Source organism: Bos mutus, chromosome 20, assembly GCF_027580195.1.
Source record: "Bos mutus isolate GX-2022 chromosome 20, NWIPB_WYAK_1.1, whole genome shotgun sequence".
NCBI lineage: Eukaryota > Metazoa > Chordata > Mammalia > Artiodactyla > Bovidae > Bos > Bos mutus.
In genome coordinates this window covers 28,470,448-28,487,283 of record NC_091636.1, presented here as the reverse complement: position 1 = coordinate 28,487,283, position 16,836 = coordinate 28,470,448, and positions in this window count along the sequence as shown.

The following is a 16,836-nucleotide window of genomic DNA, read 5'->3' as shown; positions in this document are numbered from 1 at the left end:
TTTGACCTTTCGATTATAAATATTTCCATTGTTATAGTAATAAAAACCCATGATGATATACAAGGTATCATGGTGTCAGAGCAGCAGCATTTGTTACACCTCCTCCCAAGTTCCATTAAAGAGCTAACAAAAAGAAAAGGACTACGTTGGTAATAATTCAACGATAAGAGGAGACTCACAAAAGTCCAGCTACACCATCAATAGAGATGGACTGAGGAGTAAGATTCTGGGCTTCAGCAGACTGATACAGTCTCTCTCAGAAAGCAGAAAGAGGCTCTGGCTCATTCTCACTGTCCCACATAGAAAGACCCTGTTGACTGTGGAATAATCACCCAATCCACCGCTGCACACAACTGTCTTTTGAACTGTTGGGTGCCAGTCCTTCCCTCCACCTTCAGCCATTAACGCCATTACACCTCTGACCAATCACAGCCACCATCAAGATACAAGGCAGGTAGCACTTGTACCTACGCTAAGCCAAGTTGGGTGACCAGCACCAGCAGTCCACTCATCGGAACACATCATATACCCCATATGCACTCAGATGGCCCTGAAATGCCATCCCATGTGAGTAGTCAGGGATGACGAAGATGGAAAATATCAACAGAGGTCCGGTGTCACTGGCATGGTACTTATTCTTTGAAAGTAAGTGAAAGTGTTAGGCGCTTAGTTGTGTTCAACTCTTTGCAACCCCGTGGACTGTAGCCCGCTCGGCTCCTCTGTCACTGGGACTCTCCAGGCGGGAATACTGGAGTGAGTTGCCACTCCCTTCTCCAAGGGGTCTTCCTGACCCAGGGATCGAACCCAGGTCTCCTGAATTGCAGGTGGATTCTTTACCATCTGAGTGTTCAGGGAAGAAATCTTGAATGAAGTGACTGTCTTACTTTGGTCAGCTCTATCAAACCACCGTAGACTGGGTGGCTTATAAACCACAGAAATTCATTTCTCACGGTTCTAGAGTCTGGAAGTCCGAGATCAGGCTGCCAGCCCTCTTCCAGGTTGCAGATGCCAACTTCTAGTGCTGTACTCACAGGCCAAAGTGGGCAAAAGACCTCGCTGGAGTTGCTTTCACTGGGCTGGCCCAGAAGTTCGTTTGGGTTTTCCTGTTACACCTTGTGGAAAACCTGATTGAACTTTTGGGCCAACCCAATATAAGGACACTAATCCCATTCAGGAGGGCTTCGCCCTCAATTACTGCCCAAAGGCCCCATGTCCTAATACCATCACACTGAGATTAGAATTTCAACATAAGAACTTTGAGGGGCCCATTCAGTCCACTGAAACTTCGTATATAATCATACATTATGTATAAAAGAAATTAGAATACTAGAACTAGAGAAAGTAAAGGAATTTCCAATAACAAAAACCACCAGTTGAAACATCTGGGTGAAAAGTTAAAAACCACCCAAGCCGCTTGGTGGCTATTAAAACACAATCGTTGCCTCTTGAAAAGATAAGCCCCCAGACAACGTGCGGTGTTGTCTTTCTACTGCAGAGGGCAGCAGAGGACCAGTCTCTTCAGTGCCAGGTCCAGGACTTGAGACCAGGACCACTCAAACCATGCCCCCATTTCAAGACTGCAGTCCAAAGGGAGGAGCAGGTTCATGGTGAGGTCAAAGACTTCTATGACCCCAAAGAGCGGGTCTTCTCCCCTGTCCTTCCTGTGTGCGTCAGACTACAGAGCCAGAGCTGGTGAAAGAAAGATAACCAAGCCCAACAAGCAGTGACTATGAAGGCTCTTGGGAATAGGGGTTATGAGGATAAATCTGAGAGCACGTTTGCTTGCTTCCTGCTCACGGCACTACCTTCTTCACACTTGAGAGTGATGCCTTTATTTCTCTCTCAGCACACAAGATATTAAGTCTTTTTCCTTAGATTATCTCTGAAGGAGTTCAGAGTATGCCACCCCAAAATATGCCTCTATAACAAGGATTATTTTCAGCTGAAGACAACTGAGAAGAAACAGACTTGAGAAAAAAAATTTCAGCCCTCCCTCTCTCTCTGCCAGGAAGTGCAGGACAATTCTTAATCACTGGAGACAATTCCAGATTCACCTCAGAGACAACTGCAGTGGCAGCTGCATAACAAACCTCATTAAAACAATCCTCATCTTCCATTCGGAGAAGGCAACGGCACCCCACTCCAGTCCTCTTGCCTGGAAAATCCCATGGGCGGAGGAGCCTGGTGGGCTGCAGTCCATGGGGTCCCTAAGAGTCGGACACGACTGAGCGACTTCACTTTCACTTTTCACTTTCCTGCATTGGAGAAGGCAATGGCACCCCACTCCAGTGTTCTTGCCTGGAGAATCCCAGGGGCGGGGGAGCCTGGTGGGCTGCCCTCTCTGGGGTCGCACAGAGTCGGACACGACTGACGCGACTCAGCAGCAGCAGCAGCTTCCATTAGTTTCCCCTGCATGTTTACCTGCCTACAACTTGCTGCACCAAATGCTACTTTCTGAAAGCGAAGGTGCCACTTTTCAGCTTTTCACATGTCTGGTTTTGCACCGTCACAGATTTGCCTGCAATGGATCACTCGGTGTTCTGGGAACTATTCAGATTGGATAGAAATCTGCCATTGCATTGCTACCTGTGTTTGCCTTGGTCCAGATTATCAAGTGTATGTCTGTACAGCTATGTTCAAACATCTACAACAAGACATTCTACAGCACACTCAGCCTCAAGATCTGCCGGTTTTCCTAACAGAAGCAGCACTGCATGGGTCTCGAATGAGTGACTGCTTTGGATACATGGAAATTTTGGAAAACTATCGATCAGTGTTGCTGAGAGTCATGCGGAACATTAGAGTGCAAAGTATACAGAACATGGAACACACAGTTTATTTTTATGTTTTATTTCTTTTTAAAGGAGACAAGGATTTGATTGTCTTCTGTGTCCATAACAACATATGCTTTGTGAATACACGATATTATAGATCAGTACTGAGAGCTTTTGAATACAATAATATATTCAAGCAGGTATCAGCTCAATTGAAGTGAATTCATTTTTGTCAGTCTGCTGTTGTGTAAGATTGTTTTGGGCTTCCCTGGTGGCTCAAATGGTGAAGAGTCTGCCTGCAATGCAGGAGACCCAGGTTCCATCCCTGGGTCAGGAAGATCTCCTGGAGAAGGGAATGGCAACCCACTCCAGTACTCTTGCCCAGAGAATTCCATGGACAGAGGAGCCTGGCGGGCTCACTCCATGGGGTTGCCAAGAGCTGGACATGACTGAGCAACTAACACACAAGAAGCACAAAGCCCCTTTCCTTTACTTGTTACTTCTCTACAAATTTATTGTTCTTTTGTTAAGGTGCTATTATGAGCCCAAGATCTAACCCCTAATTGAGTTGCTCATCACTGAGTTTTCCCCTATGCGTACTCAGATGCACACATCAACAAACTTCTGATTGTTTTTCTCCTGTTAATCTGTCTTTTGACTATCTAATTTGCAGCACCTCAGTCAATAAATCTAACAGGGGTACAGGAAAAGTTTTTTTTTTTTTTTCTTCCCTGCATCTCCTTCCCATCCTTCATGTTCCTTGTGCTAAACAAAGTCAATTATTATCACCGTCTCTCTCTTAACTTTCCAGCCAAGAACTGGCACCCCTGACTCCAGGGTAGGCACGTGGTTCCTGAACAGGCCTGGATAATGTGAGTGGAGGGGGCTGGGGCAGCGTGGGGGGTCTCTATGGGGCTGTCTGCACATGCAGAGGGTAGAGTGGAGTCCACAGAACTGCCTATTTCTCAACATTTAGTTCTTTTTTAATCCATCTCTCTCATTTCATTCATTTTACTTTTAAAAGTTATTATTCACTTTTAATTATACAAAGAAAAGCACAAATACATTCCCAAAGTAAAAAGATTAAAGGAGTACGTCAAGGCTGTATATTGTCACCCTGCTTATTTAACTTCTATGCAGAGTACATCATGAGAAACGCTGGGCTGGAAGAAGCACAAGCTGGAATCAAGATTGCCGGGAGAAATATCAATAACCTCAGATAGGCAGATGACACCACCCTTATGGCAGAAAGTGAAGAGGAACTAAAAAGCCTCTTGATCAAACTGAAAGTGGAGAGTGAAAAAGTTGGCTTAAAGCTCAACATTCAGAAAACGAAGAGCATGGCATCTGGTCCCATCACTTCATGGAAAATAGATGGGGAAACCGTGGAAACAGTGTCAGACTTTATTTTGGGGGGCTTCAAAATCACTGCAGATGGTGACTGCAGCCATGAAATTAAAAGACGCTTACTCCTTGGAAGAAAAGTTATGACCAACCTAGATAACATATTCAAAAGCAGAGACATTACTTTGTCAACAAAGGTCCATCTAGTCAAGGCTATGGTTTTTCCAGTGGTCATGTATGGATGTGAGAGTTGGACTGTGAAGAAGGCTGAGCACCAAAGAATTGATGCTTTTGAACTGTGGTGTTGGAGAAGACTCTTGAGAGTCCCTTGGACTGCAAGGAGATCCAACCAGTCCATTGTGAAGGAGATCAGCCCTGGGATTTCTTTGGAAGGAATGATGCTAAAGCTGAAACTCCAGTACTTTGGCCACATCATGCGAAGAGTTGACTCATTGGAAAAGACTCTGATGCTGGGAGGGATTAGGGGCAGGAGGAGAAGGGGACAACAGAGGATGAGATGGCTGGATGGCATCACCGACTCGATGGACGTGAGTCTGAGTGAACTCCGGGAGTTGGTGATGGACAGGGAGGCCTGGCGTGCTGTGATTCATGGGGTCACAAAGAGTCGGACACGACTGAGCGACTGAACTGAACTGAACAGCTATTTCCCAGAACCTCTAAATCCCAGGCTCTTCACAGAAATAACCATCACTGCCAATTTGGCTTGCTTATTATAGGCATGTTTCTATGCTTGGGTTTCACATATACTTATGAAAGAATATAGTTTCATTTTGTCATCACTGATCATTTTTACTTTACAGATTTGACATCAGATTATACCTACTGAACTGTGACTTTCCTTTTGTTCATTCAACAGTAGATTTCCAATACTGTTCATGCAACTTTAGAGACCCTTAGGTCTACCTCACACTCAGCATACGCTGTGTAACATTCCTTCTATGTTCGCATTGTTCATTTAAGCACTCCCATGATGACGGATAAGATCTCCCTTTAGCTCAGTTGGTAAAGAATCTACCTGCAGCGCAAGAGACCCTGGTTCAATTCCTGGGTTGGGAAGATCCTCTGGAGAAAGGAAAGTCTACCCAGTCCAGTATTCTGGCCTGGAGAATTCCATGGGTCATAAAGTCTCAGACATGACTGAGCACCTTTCACTTTCACTCACACTTTCACTTTCATGATGATGGAGTTCATTAAGGTAAAGCAGCTGTTTACCACTAACAGAAAAAAAAAAAAAAAACAACCTCACCTCTCTGGGATCCATTTTGGTCCCACAACACGGCTTCTTCTCTGAATGACAAAGGCAATCCTGAAGAAGTCGATGTGGATACCATCTAAGTGCTGCAGAAGAGGGAACAAGGATTTTCTCAGTCTTTCCTTCAAGAAGTAGCTGATTGATGGACAACATGCAATGATCCAAGCTCAGTGAGTACATGCTGCTAAACTCTTTGATCTCATGTACACAGCTTGATGCTGCCCATCCAACCAATGTCCAGTGCTTGAGTGCTTGGCTGAATGATTACAGGTGATGAAACAAGCCATTGTAAAACTAACCAAATTATCAAGATGATGCATAAGAGATCAGAGGCATACACAATGGATTATGTGTATGATTATGGCTCAGATGTGGGTATTTTGAGCCAGGGTGGAAAGGGACCCTCACCTGTAACTATTTCCTCCAAATATACACCCTCCACAACTATTGCTATCCTCCACCCATGGAAGTCTAACAGCAAGCAGGCATAACCGAGTAAATGAAAAAATTGAGGAGTGTCATCCTATCCACACAAATGTGCAAGATTTGGACAAAAGGCAAGATTTCATTTAAGCTCATGAATAGCCTCTATCAGAGGTCAGTGAGATGGTGGATGTGAAAGGTAACCAAGTCTGCAAGTCCATAGTTAAGGTAAAGAGGGTCCTGGACCATACCTGTCTTTTGCTGTTAACCAGTCATATGATACAGATCATGGCATGTGGTCCCTTCACTTCATGGGAAATAGACGGGGACACAGTGGAAACAATGTCAGACTTTATTTTTGGGGGCTCCAAAATCACTGCAGATGGTGACTGCAGCCATGAAATTAAAAGATGCTTGCTTCTTGGAAGAAAAGTTATGACCAACCTAGATAGCGTATTGAAAAGCAGAGACATTACTTTGGCAACAAAGGTCCATCTAGTCAAGGGTATGGTTTTTCCTGTGGTCATGTATGGATGTGAGAGTTGGACTACAAAGAAAGCTGAGCACCGAACAACTGATGCTTTTGAACTGTGGTGTTGGAAAAGACTCTTGAGAGTCCCTTGGACTGCAAAGAGATCCAACCAGTCCATTCTGAAGGAGATCAGCCCTGGGATTTCTTTGGAAGGAATGATGCTAAAGCTGAAACTCCAGTACTTTGGCCACCTCATGCGAAGAGTTGACTCATTGGAAAAGACTCTGATGCTGGGAGGGATTGGGGGCAGGAGGAGAAGGGGACGACAGAGGATGAGATGGCTGGATGGCATCACCGACTCGATGGACGTGAGTCTGAGTGAACTCTGGGAGTTGGTGATGGACAGGGAGGCCTGGCGTGCTGCGATTCATGGGGTCTCAAAGAGTCGGACACGACTGAGCGACTGAACCGAACTGAACTGAGTCATATGATAAAGAGTACAGATTAGCCTCAGCAATGTTCTTCAAGTCACCAACAAGAAGGACATGCCACACAAAATCAAAGCCTCTTGGCTCCTCTATACCTACTTGCCATATCATCATACTGTTTTTCAACTATTACAAATAATATGGGAAAGAATTCCAGCTTCACTGACTGACCACACATAAACTCAAGAAGCTTCACGTCAGTCCTATGAAGATCTTCCTGTTCCTTCCTGTTTAGTTGCATCACATGAATAGTTCTGAAGAACAGTAGTTCTGACTTTGGTTCGAATTTCTCAGGTAAAACCCTAAAGTTTGCATTCCACCGGTTTTCAGAATATTACCATTCAGTTTTATTAAAAGAGAGTGACGGCATCTTTAGCACTCCGGTTATGGTCTGCAGAGCTCCTTGTAAATCCAAATCCTCAGTATATTGGTTAGAACCTGGAGCTCACCACTAGCCAGAATAATCAGCTTGCTGTCTTGGTCGCCATAAGAAGAAAGTTTAGAGGAAGCCTGTTGTTAACAGCTGAGCAAGACAACCTCCCGAAACTTGCTCAGGACGTAGAAGCTGCCCAAGTCTTAGAAATTAATGGAGCTATAACTCTTGACAGAATTCCTTCACTCTAAAAATTAGGATGTGGCAGCATGACACTGCAGTTTTTTTTTTCCCCAAATGTGTGAGAATGATCCACTTTTCAGTTGAGTTCACTAGCTCTCTCTCTCTTTCCTCAAAACAGAGCCAGTGACTTAAAATAAGCACACCGGGCTTGGACTTAATTGACCATCTTCAGAATAACCCCAACTGTAGGCAGAATGTCTCGGCTATGGTGGTGGCTTAGTCATGTCCGACTCTTGTGATCCCCATGGTCTCCCACCAGGCTCCTCTGTCCGTGGGATTACCCGGGCAAGAAGACTGGAGCGGGTTACCATTTCCTTCTCCAGGGGATCTTCCCAACCCAGAGATCAAACCCACATCTCCTTGCAGGTCAATTCTTTACTGCCAAGCCACCAGGGAAGCTGAAACATGAGACCATGCCCACCATCCAGATGCTGACCAGTTTGCTGCTTGGCAGCCAGATCTGGGATGTGGCTATGACATTATGAGTGAACTCTCCCAGCTGTTCATCAACTGTCCTAGTCTGATACTAATCCATGACTTATGAACAGGAGTGACAATACAAATGGACTTGGGGACTAATTCCAGGGAAAGAAAGCACAAGCATGGATCATAAGATAGACTTTTTAAAACACTGCTGCTGCTGCTAAGTCGCTTCAGTTGTGTCCGACTCTGTGCGACCCCATAGACTGGAGCCCACCAGGCTCCCCCGTCCCTGGGATTCTCCAGGCAAGAACACTGGAGTGGGTTGCCATTTCCTTCTCCAATGCAGGAAAGTGAAAAGTGAAAGTGAAGTCGCTCAGTCATGTCTGATTTCCAGCGACCCCATGGACTGCAGCCCACCAGGCTCCTCTGTCCGTGGGATTTTCCAGGCAAGAGTACTGGAGTGGGGTGCCATCGCCTTCTCCTAAAACACTAGCGTTTGTTTAACAAATAATAAGTTCAAAAAATAGAATGGACCTTGCTTGCTTTGAAGTTGATCTTTAATGTTTTGTTTTGGGTAATGGTTAGTTTTTAAAGTTAGCTTTAAATAGTGTTACAGCAATTTCTAATTTTTAAGAAACAAGTAATAATATAAAACAAAGTTTGGCAAATTAATCCCTACATGCCAAATCCAGCCCACTATCTGTTTTTGTACAGCCCCCCAAGGCTTCTCTCGTGGCTCAGCAGTAAAGAATCTGTCTGCCAAGCAGGGATACGGCTTCAATCCCTAGGTCAGGAAGATCCCCTGAAGAAGGAAAGAGCAACCCACTCCAGTATTCTTGCCGGGGAAATCTCATGGACTGGCGGGCTACAGTCCATGGGGTTGCAAGGGTCGGACATGACTTAGTGATCAAACCACTATCCCAAGATTAGATTGGTTTTTACTTTTTAAAATGTTTTGGGGGAAAGTCAAAAGAAGAATGATATGTAATGATATGTGCAAATTATATGAAATACACAGGTGGCACAGTGGTAAAGAATCTGCCTGCCAGTGCAGGATGCACAAGAGACATGGGTTCGATCCCTGGGTCAGGAAGATCCCCTGAAGAAGGAAATGGCAACCCACCCCAGCTTTCTTGCCTGGAAAATCCCATGCACAGAGGAGCTTGCAGGCTATAGTCTATGAGGTTGCAAAGAGTCAGACGTGACTGAGTGACTGAGCACCACCAAATAAAGTTTTACTGAAACATCACTCATTAGCCTACAGATGTTCTAACTTGCTCTGATAAGATGCTTCAGGAGAAAATGAAATTATAAAACAGTTCTGATGCCACATAAATTTTCAAATTGATGAAAATTTTAACATATACTGATGAAATTTTTGATACATACTGATAAGTTGCCCTCCAGAATACAATTTACAATCCCGCCTGCAGTATATCACATGTCCTTGTATATCTATTTCTCCATATCCTTGCCAACATAGTAATTTCACCGATCTGACTGGTGAGAAATGATGTCTCTATATCTGTAGTTTCCTGCTGACTAGTGCCAAGGAGCATCTTTTTATGCTTCTTGGTCAGTGTGCATCTCTTCTTCTGTTAATTGTCCATTAACATCTTTGACTTATTGAAATAAATCTTTTACTATCTTTTAATTTGTATTTCACTGGTTGCTAGAATGGTAAGTGTTCTTTAATAGTCTATTGGTCATTTTTATTTCCTCTTCTGTGAACTGCTTGTTTATATCTTTGCCAATTTTTCTACTGTGTTGGTTGCCTGGTTCTTATTAATCCTGAATTCTTAAGATTTACTGTTGTTAAGGGGGGTCTCAAAGTGCAGTCAGTTTTCAGAAAGCAAACATAATCTGACGCAACCATCTAAATTAAACTCCTGTCCAAGCCAGCCCTGGGGTTAGCATACTGCCCCTTTTCTATGTTGTACACCTACAGTAAAGCGCAGAAAACTGCCAGATAATAAATTGGCTATCTCCGCCAGCAAATGCCACATGCCTCTTCTTTCCTCTTCTAATAAGCTATCCAAAAAAAGAAGGAAATGGATCATTAAAAATAGCTGCTGGTTTTATCAGCATCACTCAATAATAATCAAAATCAGTTTCCGGCTCAGACAGCAATGGCGTGTATTAGACCTCCTCTTTGTGTACAGTAATGTTGGTAATTCCTTAAGAGGCTAGCAAAGGACTTTCTAGACCTTCCTGGTGATGGAGGGATGGGAGGAGGAGGTACTGAGCAAGACCAGATCAGCCCACCAGGGAATAAGGTGCTAGAAGGGATCCAAGTTAAAGTCCTTAGAGACTGCCATGGTCAACCCAGGGAATAGGGATGAGTTGACAAGCCCAGAGGCAAGGAACGGGGCCAAAGGTAGGAAACCAGATTTAGGACACAGACGATCTGGAAAGAAAGGGGAGGAGGGAGAGATGCAGAGCGAGCCCTGGAAGCTTGCTGTTCCAGGTCCCCAAACTGCTGCTATAGCATCTGCAAGACAGCTTACCTGAGTCCTCAGGTGGAGTGACTGAAGTTCTCCACTCTCATTGGGCAACTCATAGAACCATTGGCCCCTCCCCAGAGAGATGGACTCATTGGCCTGGGGTGGAGCCCAGGCATCCATATTTTATAAAATATGAAGCTAGGGTTGAGAAGTAGGCTTAAAGAGTCAGTCGGCTTACTTAGAAGGAAGAGAGCTTCCCTGGTGGCTCAGACAGTGAAGAATCCACCTGCAGTGCGGGAGACCTGGGTTCAATCCCTGGGTTGGGAAGATCCCCTGGAGAAGGGAAAGGCTACCCGCTCCAGTATTCTTGCCTGGAGAATCCCCATTGGCAGAGGAGCCTGGTGGGCTACAGTCCATGGGGTCTCAAAGAGTCAGACATGACTGAGTGACTAAGCACAACAAACAAAAACAAGGAGGAAGAGATGTGGCCACAGTCTTGTATATGTTACAGTCACCCCTCAATTTCCGGGGGGATTGTTCCCAGGACCCCCATGGATACCAAAACCCAAAGATGCTCAAGTCACTTGTTTTAAATGGCATAATATTTGTATAAAACCTACTCACATCATCCCACAGACTTTAAGTCATCTCTACATTACTTATAATACCTAATGTGATGCAAATGTGCTAGCTAAATAGTTGCCTGTGTGTGGCAAATTCAAGTTTTGTTCTTTGGAACTTTCTGGAATTTTTCCTCTGTTTTAAATTTGTGGTTGATTGAATCCAGAGATGTGGAACCTGTGGATATGGAGGGAGGGGGCCAACTGTAATAACTGCTGTGCTCAGAAGCCCAGCCCTGGATGGACAGCTGCTCTGGACCACCCAATGTCAGGCTTGAGAGGGAAATCAAACCCAAGTGCCCCAAGAGAGGAGTCTGTGCCCCAAAGTGTGCTACCATGAATTACCCTAGGAAACATGGCTGAAGGGGCTGGTTTGAACAGAAGAATGTGTCCCGTGACATCCCCAGGAGCTCAACTGATGTAGCCCAACTATGTCAATTTGTTTCAGTCAGAAATATAGATGGATTGCTTAGCAGAGAACGCTGGGCTAAGAATGTGCATTAAGAAATCACTAAGAGCTGCTATGGATTGGAATGCGCCCCTAAATTCAAATATTGAAGCCTTAGCCCTCATCGTGATGGGATTTGGAGATGGGGCCTTTGGAAGAGTTAGGTTTTTGTTTTTTTTTTTTTTATTCTTCCAATTTTATAATTTAAACTTTACATAATTGTATTAGTTTTGCCAAATATCAAAATGAATCCGCCACAGGTATACATGTGTTCCCCATCCCGAACCCTCCTCCCTCCTCCCTCCCCATACCATCCCTCTGGGCCGTCCCAGTGCACCAGCCCCAAGCATCCAGCATCATGCATCGAACCTGGACTGGCAACTCGTTTCCTACATGATATTTTACATGTTTCATTGCCATTCTGTTTAAATGAAGTCACAAGGCTGGGTCCCTTGTGATGGAATTAGTGCCCATATAAGAGGAGACACCAGAGAACTTGCCCTCTTTCTCTCTCTCTCCTCCTCGTAAGGACACAGCAGGAAGGCAGCTGTGTATAAGCCAGGAAGAGAATCTTCACCAGAAAATGACCATGCTGGCACTTTGATCTTGGACTTGTAGCCTCCAGAACTGTGAGAACATACATTTCTACTGTTGAAACAAATATTCTGTTGTGATCATTTGTTATGGCAGCCCCAGCTGACTGATACAAGAGCCATGGAAATGGGCCACATCACACAAAGAGAGATCAGAGAGTGAGATGAGAAACAGATCAAGAACAGATGGGAGCCTAACAGTTAGGGCAGAGTAAAGAGATCCAGGGAAGAACAAGAAAGCCACCAAAGAGACAGAAAGGAAATGAGGAATGTGCCAAGAGAGATCTGAAGAAGGCAGGGGTGCTATGCCGAAGCACAGTATGGGGAAGGAGAAAGGCCCTTCAGACCTTCTGCAGTGAAGTCATTGCTAACCTCAGAGACAATTCCAGGCAAAAGAGAGAGGCCCTTCTCTCCTTCCTTTTGCAGGGCAGGCTGCCTGACCCTGCTTGGCCCAGCTATGGGGCCTGAGGCTTGTGGGCTGGAGAGTAATGTTTTAGCAGCTCCTTCTACAGCAGCTGGTCCATCAGGATGCTCTGCTGCCTGTATCTAAGAAGAAACAAACAGTGCTTAGTGCACCTCCAGATTGTCTGGTCAGACTGCTTGGCAGGCCTTAAGCTCATGTGCGTGTGCTAAGTTGCTCAGTCGTGTCCGACTCTTTGCAACCCCACGGACTGTAGCCTACCAGGCTCCTCTGTCCATGGGATTCTCCAGGCAAGAATACTGGAGTGGGTTGCCATGCCCTCCTCCAGGGCATCTTCCTGACCCAGGGATTGAACCCGCGTCTTCTGCATCTCCTGCACTGCAGGTAGAGTCTTTATCGCTGAGTCAGCTGGGAAGCCCCGGCCTTACGTTCATGTCCTAAGTTACTAGCTGGAACTCCACTGAGGTTGGAGCCCAGCTCCCACTCCCAAGCTAACGAAATGGAGACCTCAGCTCTCTCAGCTATCTGCTGCTGGCTCCTTTCTTAGGGGCTGGTTCTTCCTTCCCTTACATTAGCTTAGTAAATCTCTGATTTATACTTTGGACATTTAGATGCAACCAAGAGCATCTTGGCCCCCTTCCTCATTGCGTCATTGTCTCATGTCGGTTTCCAGTCTTTACACTGCCCCATTTCCTCTGTCCTGAGAACCCCAATCATGCTGTGGGGTAGGGGCCCAGCATTGGTAAGCAGGCACTCACACTCTTCTCTGAGGTGCTGTCCTGACTGGCCTTTCCGAGTGCCTCGATGCCCTGACAATACAGGAGCTCTTTCATTTTTTAAAAAATCTTAACAGGCATGTAATACATTTATCTCAATCACAAGTCAACAGAGGAAATTCAAACACTTAACAGAGTAAATACGAGAGCTGTCTCCAGGCTGCAATAACCTTCTTGCTGGAACTCAAGCAGACATAACAAACTCCTCTCATCTCCCTCCCACTACATCCTTCACACTAGGCCCATTGCCTGTCATTCTTGGACCCTGGTGATCCCTGCAGTGAATAAACAATTAGGCTTGAAGCAAGTTTCCGGACGAAGCTGAGCCCACGCTGCCTGTGGCCTGATTTGTGATGAATGATCAGGGATCTTGGGAAATGTTGTGCGTCATATTTCACCCAGGGAATCATTTCTAGGTGTTAACTTTTTTAAAAAGTGATTTCTAAGAGGGCAAAAAAAAAAAAAAAAAGCCTACGAGAAATCACCACCCTCGTTCAGTTTTGTAGGGTCCTTTGATATGTTCAGACGAAGGAGAGTCCTGCGTAATCGTTCTGAACCTGTGGACAGTCTGTTAAGGTCTAATGGGTATTGGACCAAGCCTGATGGATGCAGGGGGGGTGGTGCAGGGCATTCCAGCCCAGTTTGCTGCAGACCCCAAGGACAGTTAGATGAGCCCTGTGTCTTCTGTCACATCTCTCATAAAGAGGGCAGAAGTGAAATCCAAACCAGGGCCTCTGCTGCTGAAAACCTGAATACACAGAAAGGCTATGATTTTCTCTGGCCCTGGCAAAACTGCTAAACTGCCTCAGTTTCTCCCCGAGGGTGGACGGAGGATGCAGCATGGAGCAGCTGCAGCATTTATCTATCCTAATCCTATTCTATGTAGATAGACACCTCCGCTCCACCCCAGCCCCTGCCTCCTGCCCTGAGCCCCGCTGTTCCAAGAGAAGAGTGGACAGCCCATCAACCCAAAGATCAGTATCTCCAAGAAATGATGTTGGACCTCCTTCCTCAAAACCTGGATGTTACTGCTTGCTAACGATGTCTCCACCTACTTGAGCCATTATCCACCCTGACAACAAACTACTATATATGGAAAGTTAACATGTCAAAATGCATTAACAGATGTCATTTGTTGATCCAACCTGAGTGTACAGTGTTATGCACATGGTTTGAAACAATAAAACTGGACTATTAATCTCATATTTTTAAAAACCTGGATATTGCTAAGTACCTCCAACTGTCAGATTCTATTTGCTTCTTCAGGTCCTAGGTATTGATCTTTGAACGCCGTGTCTATTTTTCTTGTCCTACCCCATAATCCTTGGGTGGGTGAAGAATACAATATTATATACAAATGCAGATACAGCCTGGGAAATCTGCCTCACTAAAGCAGATGAAACTGTGCACACTGACCTCTATTCTACCATCTCACTGAGCCCAGCATCAGGACCAAAGACATGCCAATTACTTTCCGAGTCGCCTGGGCCAGAGGCTCATTAGTGGAGTAAGGGATGAGAGTGATGGCAGAGAACAGGCCGCCCACTGCTCACAGGTAGCAGCTGCCAAGAGTCAGAATGGGCCTGGAGGAGAGAGTGGGAACATCGCGTCCCCATCCTGGTTCGGTCCCCGGGTGACTGTGGGACTTGGTTCTTCCTCTGCCTCACCTCCCTCCTCGGCGGCAGGAGAACACTGGCTGCCACCCAGGGAGGGCCAGGTTGAGAAGTCCCTAATGAGGGACTTGGCAGAGCTGATAGCTGTCCTGTGTGGAACAGCACGTTCCTGCTAGCCCACATCCCCCGCCTCCCTTCAGGGAGAGCAGCGGCTGGCGGCTCACAGCACAGACACCCACAGACCTGTCAGCTCCGGGAGCCCCCTGGGGGGTCTGGAGGCCACTCACTGGATGGTTGCTGCACATAACAACATAATGCCCGTGCTCCTGCTTCCTCCAGTGATAACTCATTTACTTAGAGACTTAATAAAAGCCAAGCATCACCTCGTTGCCAGCTCACCACAGTGGTGCTCATTCTATTAGCACTGCTGAGGTTTTGCTGAGCTTCTTTTTGATTCAGGGAGTTACTGAGAGGCTCATGGCCAATGCACGTGAGTGGGGTGACTGGTTGGGGAACACTTCTGCCTGCCCAAGTGGTGGGGAAAGTTCAACTCTAGGTCCATCTTTTAACTTGCTTCTCTCCACTTGACATCTTGTTTTGTGTCACTTAAATTGTCCCTCTCCTGAGGCTGTGGAAAACAGGGAACCCTACTGCACTGTTGGTGGGAATGTAAATTGATACAGCCACTACAGAGAAGAGTGTGGAGATTTCTTAGCAAACTAGCAATAAAGCTACTATATGACCCAGCAATCCCACTACTGGGCATATATCCTGAGAAAACCATAACTGAAAAAGACACATGTACCCCAGTGTTCATTATAGCACTACTTACAGTAGCTAGGATATGGAAGCAACCTAGATGCCCATCAACAGATGAATGGATAAAGAAGTTGTGATGTATATATACAATGAAATCATACTCAGCCATAAAAAAGAATAAATTTGAGTCAGTGCTAATGAGCTGGATGGACCTAGAGCCTATTATACAGAGTGAAGTAAGTCAGAAAGAGAAAGACAAATATTGTATGTTAATGCATATATATGGAATCTAGCAAAACGGCACTGATGATCCTATCTGCAGGGAAGGAATGGAGACACAGATGTAAAGAACGGATGTGTGAACCCAGTAGGGAAAGGAGAAGTGAAGTGAAGTGAAATATTAGTCACTCAGTCGTGTCCAACTCTTTGCACCCATGGACTGTAGCCTGCCAGGCTTCTCTGTCCTTGGAATTCTCCAGGCAAGAATACTGGAGTGAGTTGCCATTCCCTTCTCCAGGGGATCTTCCTGACCCAAGGATAGAACCAGGGTCTCCTGCATTGCAGGCAGATCCTTTACTTTTTGAGCTACAGGGTAGTCACAGTGGGACAAATTGAGAAAGTAGCATTCACATATATACTCTATCACATCAGAATGGCTGCGATCCAAAAGTCTACAAGCAATAAATGCTGGAGAGGGTGTGGAGAAAAGGGAACCCTCTTACACTGTTGGTGGGAATGCAAACTAGTACAGCCACTATGGAGAACAGTGTGGAGATGCCTTAAAAAAATGGAAATAGAACTGCCTTATGACCCAGCAATCCCACTGCTGGGCATACACACCAAGGAAAACAGAATTGAAAGAGACACATGTACCCCAATGTTCATCACAGCACTGTTTACAATAGCCAGGACATGGAAGCAACCTAGATGTCCATCAGCAGATGAATGGATAAGAAAGCTGTGGTACATATACACAATGGAGTATTACTCAGCCATTAAAAAGAATACATTTGAATCAGTTCTAATGAGGTTGGATGAAACTGGAGCCTATTATACAGAGGGGAGTAAGCCCCAAAGAAAAACACCAATACAGTATACTAACGCGTATATATGGAATTTAGAAAGATGGTAATGATAACCCTGTATGTGAGACAGCAAAAGAGACACAGATGTATAGAACAGTCTTTTGGACTCTGTGGGAGAGGGCGAGGGTGGGATGATTTGGAGGAATGTCATGGAAACATGTATAGTATCATATAAGAAACGAATCGCCAGTCCAGGTTCGATACAAGATCCTTGGGGCTGGTGCACTGGGATGACCCGGAGGGATGGTACAGGGAGGGAGGTGG